At 43.8% G+C, this 12,107-nt stretch overlaps 1 pseudogene; it reads left to right on the plus strand.

The window, feature by feature from the left end:
• Positions 1-4,313: 4,313 nt before the first annotated feature.
• On the plus strand, positions 4,314-11,862 carry LOC147119875 (uncharacterized; annotated as a pseudogene).
• Positions 11,863-12,107: the final 245 nt, after the last annotated feature.

Raw genomic sequence — 12,107 nt, forward strand, 5'->3', positions numbered from 1 at the left:
TGGGTTTGGTGTGAGTTAGTATGATTGTTGAATGGACCTAGTTGTGAGATAGGATGATGGATGAATGGGTCTTAGTGTATGTGGTATGATGATGTGTGAATTTTCCTGGTGTGAGTTAGGATGATGGGGGAATATGTCTTGGTGTGAGTTAGGATGATGGGCGAATGTGTCTTGGTTTGAGTTAGGATGATGGGTGAATTGGGCTTGTTGGGAGTTGTGATGATGCGGGAATGGCCTTGGTGTGAGTTGCGAAAATGAGTGAATGGGGCTTGGTGTGAGATAGGATGATGTGTAAATGGGGTTAGCTGCGAGTTATGATGATGGTTGAATGTGGCTTGCTACGAGCTAGGATGATGAATGAATGTGTTTTCGTGCGAGTCAGGATGATGTGTGAATATGGCATGGTGTTAGTTAGGCTGAGAGTTGAATGGGCCTTGTTGTTAGTAAAGAAGATTGGTGAATGGGGCTTGGTGTGGTTTAGGATGATGATTGAATGGGGGTTGGTGCAAGTTAGGAAGATGGGTGAATGGGGCTTGGAGTGGTTTAGGATGATTCGTGAATTGGTCTTCGTATATGTTAGGATGATGGGTGAATGTAGGCTATGATGATGGATGATTGTGTCTTGGTGTGAGTTAGGATGAAGGGGGAAAGGGTTTTGGTGTATGTTAGGATGATGGGTGAAAGGGTCTTGGTGTAGGTTAGGATGATGGATGATTGTGTCTTGGTGTGAGCTAGGAGGATGGGTGAGTGTCTCTTGTTGTGAGTTAGGATGATGGGTGAATGCATCTTCGTAGGTGTTAGGATGTGTTATGATGATGTGTGAATGTGTCTTCGTGTGAGTTAGGATGATGGGTGAATGCGTCTTTGTGTGAGCTGGATGATGTGTGAATTGGGCTGGGTGTGAGTTAGGATGATGCATGAATGTGTCTTCGTTTGAGTTATGATGATGGGTGAATGCGACTTTGTGTGAGTTAGGATGATGTGTGAATGGGGATTGGTGTGAGTTAGGATGTTGGGTGAATGTGTCTTGGTGTGAGTTAGGATGATGGGTGAATGGGCCTATGTGTGAGTTAGGATGACGGGTGAATGGGGCTTGGTCTGATTAGGATGATGTGTGAATGGGGCTTGGGGTAAGTTAGGATGATGGGTGAATGGGGATTTGTGTGGGTTAGGTTGATTGGTGAATGGGTCTTGGCGTGAGTTAGAATGATGGGTGAATGGGGCTTGGCATGAGTTTGAATGATGATTGAATTGGCCTTGCTGCGATTTAGGATGATGTGCGAATGGGGCTTGGTGTAAGTTAGGATGATGGGTGAATGGGGCTTGGTCTGAGTTTGGGTGATGTTTGAATGGGGCTTGATGTGAGTTAGGATGATGGGTGAATGGGGCTTGGTGTGAGTAAGGGTGAAGGGTGCATTGGGCATGGAGTGATTTCGGATGATGCGTGAAAGTGTCTCGGTGTGAGTTGCGATGGGGGGTGAATGGTTCTTCGTGTGAGTTAGGATCATGTGTGAATGGGCCTTGGTGTGAGTTTGGATGATAGGTGAATGTGTCTTTGTGCGATTAGGATGATGGGTAAATGGGGCTTTGTGTGAGTTAGAATGATGTGTAGATGGGGCTTGGTGTGAATCAGGATGATGGTTGAATGGGTCTTGGTGTGAGTTAGGATGATGTGTGAATGGGGCTTGGTGTAAGTAAGTATGATGCTTGAATGAGGCTTGGTCTGGATTAGGAAGATGGGTGAATGGGTCTTAGTGTGAGTTAGAAAGGTGGTTGAATGGAGCTCGGTGTTAGTTAGTATGATGCTTGAATGTGGCTTGGTGTGGGGTAGGATGAGCTGTGAATGGGGCTTGGTGTAAGCTAGGATGATGGTTGATTGGTTTTTCGTTTGATCTAGGATTTATGGTGAATGGGTGTTGTTGTGAGTTTGGAAGAGGGATGAATGTGTCTTGGTGTGAGTTAGGGTGATGAGTGAATGTGTTTTGGTTTGAATTAGAATGATGTGTGAATGCGGCATGGTGAAAGTTAGGATGATGGGTGAATTGGGCTTGGTGTGAGTTATGATGATGCAGGAATGGCCTTGGTGTGAGATAGGATGATGGGTGAATGGGGCTAGCTGCGAGTTATGATGTTGGGTGAATGTTGCTTGCTACAAGCTAGGATGATGAATGAATGGGTTTTAGTGCAAGTTAGGATGATGCATGGATGTGGCATGGTGTAAGTTACGCTGATAGTTGAATGGGCCTTGGTGTGAGTTAAGGTGATTGGTGAATGGGGCTTGGTGTGAGTTAGGATGATGATTGAATGGAGGTTGGTGCGAGTTAGGAATATGGGTGAATGGGGCTTGGAGTGAATTAGGATGATGCGTGAATGGGTCTTGGTTTGAGTTAGTATAATGGCTGAAAGGATCTTAGTGTAGGAAAGGATGATGGATGATTGTGTCTTCCTGTGAGTTAGGATGATGGGTGAATGGGTCTTGGTGAGTTAGGGTGAGTTGGTGAATGGGGCTTGGTGTGAATTAGCAAGATGGGTGAATGTGTCTTGGTGTGAGTTAGGATGATGGGTGAATGTGTCTTCATGTGAGTTAGGACGATGCGTGAAAGAGTCTTCGTGTGAGTTATGATGATTGTGAATGGGGCTTCATGTGAGTTAGGATGATGGGTGAATGGATCTTTCTGTGAGTTAAGATGATTGGTGAATGGGGCTTGGTGTGAGATAGGATGATATGTGAATGGGCTTGGTGTGAGTTAGGGTGAGGCGTGAAAGTTTCTTTATGTGAGTTTGGATCATGGGTGATTAAGTCTTGGTGTGAGTTAGGATGATGGGTGAGTGTGGCTTGGTGTGAGTTTGGTTGATGGGTGAATGCGTCTTCGTATATGTTAGGATGATGGGTGAATGTGTCTTCATGTGTGTTATGATGATGGGTGAATGTTTATTTGTGTGAGTTAGAATGTGTCTTGCTGTGAGTTAGGTTGATGGGTTAATGGGTCTTTGTGTGAGTTAGGATGATGGGTGAATGGGGCTTGGTCTGATTAGGATGATGGGTGAATGGGGATTGGTGTGAGTTCGGATGATGGGTCAATGGGTCTTGGTGTGAGTTAGGATGATGTGTGAATGGGGCTTTACGTGAGATAGGGTGATGTTTGAATTGGTCTTGCTGTGATTTAGGATGGTTGGTGAATGGGGCTTGATTTAAACATAGAAACATAGAAGATAGGAGCAGGAGTAGGCCATTCGGCCCCTCGAGCCTGCTCCGGCATTCAATGAGATCATGGCTGATCATCCAAATTCAGTACCCTGTCCCTGCCTTCTCCCCATATCCCTTGATCCCTTTAGCCTTAAGAAATATATTCAACAACTTGTTGAATATATTTAATGAACTGGCCTCCACCGCCCTCTGTGGCAGAGAATTCCACAGGTTCACCACTCTCTTGATGAAGAAATTCCTCCTCATTTCAATCCTAAATGGTTTACCCCTTAGCCTTAGACTATGACCCCTGGTTCTGGACTCCCCGACCATCGGAAACATCCTTCCTGCATCTAGTCTATCCAGGCCTGACAGAATTTTATAGGTTTCGACGAGAACCCCTCTCAATCTTCTAAACTCCAGTAAGTATATCGACACAATCTCTCCTCATACGTCATTCCTGCCATCCCAGGTATCAGCCTGGTGAATCTTCGCTGCCCTCCCTCCATGGCAATAAAGTCCTTCCTCAGATAAGGCGACCAAAACTGCACACAATACTCAAGATGCGGTCTCACCTGGGCCCTGTACAACTGCAGCAAGACATCCTTGTTCCTGTACTCGAACCCTCTTGCTACGAAGGCCAACATACCATTTGCCTTCTTACCTGGCTGCTGCACCTGCATGCTTACCTTCAGCGACTGGTGCACAAGAACACCCAGGTCTCTTTGCACTTCCCCTTCTCCCAATCTATTGCCATTCAAGTAAAAGTCTGCCTTCCTGTTTTTGCCACCAAAGTGGATAAACTCACATTTATCCACATTATTGTGCATTTGCCATGTTTCTGCCCAATCACCCAACCTGTCCAAATCATACTGGAATTTCACGACATCCTCCTCACAGCATACCCTCCCACCCAGCTTTGTGTCGTGTGCAAATTTCGTGATATTACATCCAATTCCCTCGTCCAGATCATTAATATATATTGTGAACAGCTGGGGTCCAAGGACCAATCCTTGCGGTACCCCACTAGTCATTGCCTGCCACTTGGAAAATGACCCGTTTATTCCAACTCTTCGCTTTCTATCGTATGGAGATGCCGGTGTTGGACTGGGGTGGACCATAGATCATGAACCCTCTCAAGTCGACCTACAACACAGACTACGCTAAGAGACTCTGCTGTCGTACCTCTCGCACACTCCTCAACCATCTCGTACACCAGCTCTACAGCAGACGCCGCTACCTCGAAATGGAGAGAGAGTCCATGTTCTCAGCCTGTGCTCAAGACATAACAGACCAGCTACGAGACACCGCCAAACAGATGAGGCAACGGAACTAAACTGCCTACATGCACACCAAGAACAGGAAGCTTGAGAAACTCGGCATCACCACTGTCGAAGTTTCGACTGTTCAATAAGACTCTGTGAAACAAAGTGATCGTCAAAGGCAGACTTTATTTAACTACTTGCTAGCAAGGGGAGCTTCACGTAGGCAATGGCTATCGTGACTTCTCCGAATACATGGACAAAAACACCTCTTTTTATACACAAAGAGCAAAACCTTTTATCACATGGTATGGTATTGAGACACAACTAAATAACATTAAGGAAGAGATGAGTAAGAAATGTTTAAGGTCAACAAGAAGATGACTAAAGGGTCAGCAGAGCCTCGGTGTCTTAAGATAAGGTTAGCCCATAGATAATCAAAAGTCATGATGCAGGAATACCTTTAGATAAAGTTAATTAATTTTATACAATGGAGACGGTTTGTCTCTCACTTTGGTTCTGGACATTCATACGAATGTTTACAGTACATGTCCTTTGGTTTATCATGCTTTTGTTCTGTTAAGCTTATCTTGTTTATGGAACTGTCTAGCCTGCAAGCTACAAAGGAGTCACATCCTCTTCCTTAAACCGTTTCCTAATATGGGCCTGCCCGTTTCCCCTTATGTTATACTGTGTGAAGCCATTTTGGCCTGTTGAAACAGTTCCAGACTCCATTTTAATATAAGAGAGTATGTGTGCTTATTTTATACTAATATGTGTGGATATATATATCTATATGCTGATGCACTTCTACATTCCCCCATTTTGTCCTTCCTAGGACAATATAGCCCACATTAATTATTTCAGTCCCTTTTGTCGGTCCTCGTTTCTTTCGGTGTTCTTCGTTATCTCTCTGACAGCTTACGCATACCATCTCGATGATTACATACAGCGTAAACAATAATTTCATCGTTTCAAGTCCCTTTTTTTTTTAAATGTCCCCGTCTGGTGCCTTCTTACAATGGGATGCGTGTATCCAAGTCGGTGTTTCCTTGATTTTAACAGCTGTGTTTGTTGTCAGGAGTACTTGGTATGGACCTTCAAAGCGTGGCTGTAGTCCGTTCTTTCTTTTGAAGACCTTTACATATACGTTATCTCCTGGTTCCAAGTTATGGCACCTTCCTTCCGCTGGTTCCGTTTGCGCCTCTTTTACCTGCTGGTGAAAGCTGGAAATACATCTAGTTAATGCAATACAATAGTTTAACATGTTCTCATCCATTTTATGGATGTCCATTTGCTTAACCGTAAGTGGCGCTGAAAATGGCAGTCTTAGGGGTCGTCCCATAACAATCTCTTGTGGCGATAGTCCGGTTGTCCTGTTAGTTGCTGCTCGCATTATCATCAATGCTAGGGGTAATAGTTCGACCCATTTAAGTCCAGTTTCATTGCAAAGTTTAGAAAGTTTATTCTTCAGCATACCATTATATTTTTCTACCAGTCCCGCTGACTGTGGATGATAGCTGCAGTAGAAGTCCATTGTCACTTGAAAGTTGTGCAGGTATACCAAATCGTGGTACAATTTCTTTTAACAAACATTTTGCAACAGTAACTGCATCATTTTTTTTACATGGAAAGGCTTCAGTCCATCGTGAAAACACATGTACAATAACTAATACATTCTTAAATCCTAAACATACCGGTAATTCAATAAAATCCATCTGTAAATGTACAAAGGGTCCTGTTGGATTTGGGTGGGAGGCAGCCTGTACCTTTTCCGTTTTACCTGGGTTCATTGTTTGGCAGGTAATGCATTGTTCACTAATTTGTTTTGTAATTGTCACTGCCTGGTGAATACCAAGTTTGTGTGATATAGTCTGCCATCCCCCCTTTGCCTGCATGTGAACATTTGGACACATCAGGCAATCCATGGGAGTATTGACTTGGTAGCCACAATGCAGCCGTCATGGTAGACCCATACTCCTTCAGGTGTTTTAAAACAAGAATCATTCACCCAAGCTAACACTTCGTCCGGACTGGCCTGTAATTGATAGGCCAAAACGTCATCAGTTGTGGGTGGGGGATTGTCTGGATCTTGATTTCTAAGAACATATGCAGACACTTGTGACCCTGTATCAGAAAGAGCAGCAGCCTTAGCTGCTCGATCCACCTTATCATTGCCCAAAGAAGCCTGGTCTTGATTGCTTGTATCTGCTTTGCATTTAATAACAGCAATTTTATTTTAGGACACTGGAGAGCCTTTAAAAGGTTATCAATTTGTTCAGCATTTTTAACTGTAGATCCCGATGAAGTCAGGAATCCTCTAAGTTTCCAAATTGGACCATAATTATGAGTGACTCCAAATGCATACCAAGAGTCAATATAAATATTCACTGATTTTCCTGTAGCTAAAATACATACTCTTGTAACGGCAAACAGTTCTGCTTGTTGTGCTGAAAAGAAAGATGGTGGTCAGCATACTTGGATAATTGAATGATCATCGGAAATGGCATATGCACTTTTTTTGCGAGCCCTTTTCATCTCTGAGGGCTGATCCATCCACATAAAATATAAAATCGCTATTGTCCAGAGGAGTTTCTACAATGTCTATACGAGGCTTAGTGATAAGCTGAGTCACTGATTCACAATGCCTCTTGGGTAGGTGATGCAATTAGCAGGTCGTCTACTTACTGTATGAGGGTTAACCCATCGGTTAAGACAATGTTCTGTAAATCATGTTTGAGGCACTGCGAAAAGAGAGTTGAGCTTTCTGTATAGCCTTGTGGCAGCCTGGTCCATGTGTATTGAGTTCCTTTGAACGTGAAGGCAAACAGGAACTGGGAATCTTGGTGAATAGGAATGCTGAAGAAGGCTGAGCAGAGATCAATGACCGTATAATACCTTGAATTAGGAGGTATACTGGTCAGAATGGTGGCTGGGTTTGGGACCACCGGGTAGGCAGGGAGAACAGACTCGTTAACTGCTCTTAGGTCTTGAACCAACCCTGACTTATTCTCCACTCCTGTTGAACTGCAGCTTTTGATAGGCGTAGGACCATCTGTCCTAGATCAGAAGATTTGAATTCATACGCCACTGCTAGTGTACAGTGTGGCTTAGAGTCTTTTACCCTGAATAATTCCCATGCTGTTTGGGTCAACAAGATTGGTGACGCTATTCCTTCTTGCCCAATTAAAATTCTTCGGATTTTAAGTGAATATTTCTGATGCAGAAAGGGCTTGTAATTAATTGCCACTTCTAGATCTTCTCCCGTTTTGTCATAATAGGCTATACAGTGCAATTTATCATGCCAATGTCCCAAATTAAACTGCTTCTGGTATTCTGATACTGATCTTGTGGCATACTGCAATGCTCCCACAGCCATCAGTAATTGTTTACTGAGGTTGTCATCATGATTAGTCCAACAATACAAAATAGGAGAATTGTGGACCTGCAATGGGCACATCCCACATCTGTCAGTTGGAACATATACCTTCAGTCCTTTTTTCATACATGATATCACTGCTTTCATTTTACACAACAAAACTCTTCCTAATAAGTTGATGGGAACGTCTTCAGATAATAAGAATGCATGCTGTTCATGAAAGTCTTTCATCTGTACATCCAATGGAGTGGGCCATACCATAGTCTGGGTTGTTCCTGAAAGGCCTACACACTTGACACTCTGATACAAGGTGCTCCTACTGCATATTGTTTAGTCAAGACCGAATTAGTTGCTCCAGTGTCTACCAAAAAATGGAACTTGTGTTCCATTCATATTTAAATTTATAAATGGCTCTTCTTTAGAATTTAATGATACTGCAGGCAATTGTACCACAGCCTGTTGTTCCTGGGCAATGTCTGGGGTGGGCTCTAAGTAACGTCATGCTAAACAATTTGGATTTTGTCCAAACTCTTCGTTTGGGCCACTTTGATTTCCCCAGGGATTGCTAGTTGTCCAATTAGTCTGTGGACGAGTGTAAACCTGGGCTTGGGTATTTCTGTTTCCGGATAAATTTTGTGGACCCTGCCAACCTTGATTTGTTTAACTTTTTGTTGTTTATTCTGTTCCTGATTAATCTCATCCCTCTTTTTATTATGTTTACTAACTTCTATACTTCGTTCGCGTCGCCTCTCTGCTTCCTTTTTCCAATCTGAGAAGGCTGACCAATTTACTTTTTTTTTCCTTTTCTCTGCGGGTCTCTAGTTACGAGGCAATTCTCTAGACATGTTATTCTGTCTAAATTAAAGGTTCCGTCTATAGGGAATGGGTATTTGTCATTCTTGGTCCAATTAGACCATTTAGGTAAATCATTTGTGGATGATCGGCCACAATTTTGAAAAATATGGAAAGCTGGGGTTCCCCTTTCGGGGACCTTGCTTTGTGCAGCTCCCATCCTAGTTAGTTCTCAATTTCCACTAGCTGCACTTGTTCTGGGTCACAAGTTTTACCCTCAACCCTCTTACGACCCCTGCAGGATGACCAAAGTGCTAACAGCGATGAACAATAACATACAATAATAACAATCAAGAAAATACTAAGGAATAACTTGAAGGTCCAAACAGATACACAAAAGAACTCAGACATGAAATAACGTAGGTACAGTTATGCAGGCTTTCTACAAAAGCTAAATTACAATCCGACAGTTTTCTCGATCTGCGTGGTACGCTCTACAGATCGAGGCCTTATTTTACAAGCTTTTGACAACTAATGACTGAGTATCACGATCCTAAGTGCCTTTATGCCTCTCCACCCACTTCAGGGTCCTGACCTTCGCGTGGGGGATTTCCCCTCTTAACAACCGGTCTAAGGCTGCGCGTTTGAGACAGGCACTTCCTTGTCCTAGTCGATCAACTCAGTCACCAACAGTTTTCTTTTAAATCTTTACAAACTTTACATATGCATATAAGCGTTACTTTACAAAACAGTTGTGTTTTATTTCTGAATCCTTATTCCATACTTATCCTTACTCTAACTGCCTATCTATCCTTCGGGATTACTAGGTAGTCCCTTCACAGATTACATCACTGTGCACTCTCTGCCTATCCTTCGAGCTAGTCTCTTCACAGGCCCTCTGGTACCCTTATTTCTTTCTTTCTGTGTCTATCCTTCAGGCTAATCCCTTCACAGCACACTCACATATATTCCAGAACTCAACCTGGTCGCGACCTTTCTGCTGTCTCCCTTTGTCCGACAGTTTTGAAACCTGAACCGGCAATCTCCTCCTCCTTTTAATGTCAAGATAAAAGAAGCAAAAGGTTACATAAGTTAACTCAAGTTCCAAACACACATGAGTCTTAACAGATCGCATTGCTCCCGTCGGAAGTGACAGACTACACCAACTATGTATCTGAAGAGAAATCCTTTTCTGTGAGAAAACCTCACTTATGGCCATTCAGGATTTGTCGTTAGCAAAGTATGGTGTCCTCATCCGTGACTTACCGAAAGGCAGCAAGCGATCTCGGTGGGACCTCCAAGAAACTGTCGAAGTTTCGACTGTTCAATAAGACTCTGTGAAACAAAGTGATCGTCAAAGGCAAACTTTATTTAACTACTTGCTAGCAAGGGGAGCTTCACGTAGGCAATGGCTATCGTGACTTCTCCGAATGCATGGACAAAAACACCTCTTTTTATACACAAAGAGCAAAACCTTTTATCACATGGTATGGTATTGAGACACAACTAAATAACATTAAGGAAGAGATGAGTAAGAAATGTTTAAGGTCAACAAGAAGATGACTAAAGGGTCAGCAGAGCCTCGGTGTCTTAAGATAAGATTAGCCCATAGATAATCAAAAGTCATGATGCAGGAATACCTTTAGATAAAGTTAATTAATTTTATACAATGGAGACGGTTTGTCTCTCACTTTGGTTCTGGACATTCATACGAATGTTTACAGTACATGTCCTTTGGTTTATCATGCTTTTGTTCTGTTAAGCTTATCTTGTTTATGGAACTGTCTAGCCTGCAAGCTACAAAGGAGTCACATCCTCTTCCTTAAACCGTTTCCTAATATGGGCCTGCCCGCTTCCCCTTATGTTATACTGTGTGAAGCCATTTTGGCCTGTTGAAACAGTTCCAGACTCCATTTTAATATAAGAGAGTATGTGTGCTTATTTTATACTAATATGTGTGGATATATATATCTATATGCTGATGCACTTCTACACCACCAGCAGCAAGCAAGCCTGTCACAGTACCACGGTTGAAACCACAGGGAAGTCCATCGCCAACTTCTCCGACCACACCCTTCAACCAGATGAAATTGAAGTTCTCAGCCGAGGGCTCAATTTCTGCCCCACCACCAAAATGGTCCCCATCGGTCTCGCGGCAGACACAGAGGAATTTATCAGGAGAATGAGGCTCCGGGAATTCTTCCACAAATCCCAAGATGTCAGCAGCGAACCCAATGAGATAACCAATGATCCGGAACAGGAGACAGAGGGATCCGCAGTGCAGCAACTGAAGAAGAAAGAATCAAATTGGGCCCCTCCGGAGGGTCAGTGCCCTAAGCTTGACATGTATGCTCAAGCTGTCAGGAGAAGTATCAACGGCAGATTCATCAGCCGCACTTACAATACAGTCCAGAATGTCACCCGAGCACAACACAATGCCATCCACACTCTCAAGACCAACCGCAACATCGTCATCAAACCAGGAGACAAAGGAGGAGCCATCATCATACAGAACAGAACGGACTATTGCAAAGAAGCATAACGAGAATGGGACAACCAGGAACACTACATACAGTTACCCGCAGATCCGACCAAATAACACACCCACCAACTCAACAAACTGATCAAGACCTTTGATCCAACCCTTCAAAGCATCCGACGCGCTCTCATCCCACGTTCTCCCCACGTGGGAGACGTCTACTGCCTCCCAAAGATACACAAAGCCAACACACCCGGATGTCCTATCGTATCAGGCAATGGAACCCTGTGTGAGAACCTCTCTGGATACGTCGAGGGCATCCTGAAACCCATCGTACAGGGAACCTCCAGCTTCTGTCGTGATACAACAGACTTCTTACAGGAACTCAGCATCCACAGACAAGTTGAACCAGGAAAGCTCCTCGCCACGATGGATGTCTCAGCACTCTACACCAGTATCCCCCACGATGACGGCATCGCTGCAGCAGCCTCAGTACTCAACACCAACAACAGCCAATCTTCAGACGCCATCCTACAACTCATCTGCTTTATCCTTGACCACAATGTCTTCACCTTCGACAACCAGTTCTTTACCCAAACACACGGAACAGCCATGGGGATCAAATTCGCACCCCAATACGCCAACATCTTCATGCACAAGTTCGAGCCAGACTTCTTCGCTGCACAGGACCTCCAACCAATGCTATACACCAGATACATCGACGACATTTTCTTCCTATGCATCCACGGCGAAGAATCACTGAAAAGACTACACAATAACATCAACAAGTTCCATCCCACCATCAAACTCACCATGGACTACTCCTCAAAATCGGTTGCATTCTTGAACACATGAATCTCCATCAAAGACGGACACCTCAGCACTTAACTCTACCGCAAGCCCACGGACAACCTCAGGATGCTCGACTTCTCCAGCTTCCATCCTAACCACGTTAAAGAAGCCATCTCCTGTGGACAAGCCCTGCAAATACATAGGATCTGCTCAGAC

Source organism: Somniosus microcephalus, chromosome 4, assembly GCF_052327205.1.
Source record: "Somniosus microcephalus isolate GS21.2 chromosome 4, FLI_Smic_1.0, whole genome shotgun sequence".
Lineage (NCBI taxonomy): Eukaryota > Metazoa > Chordata > Chondrichthyes > Squaliformes > Somniosidae > Somniosus > Somniosus microcephalus.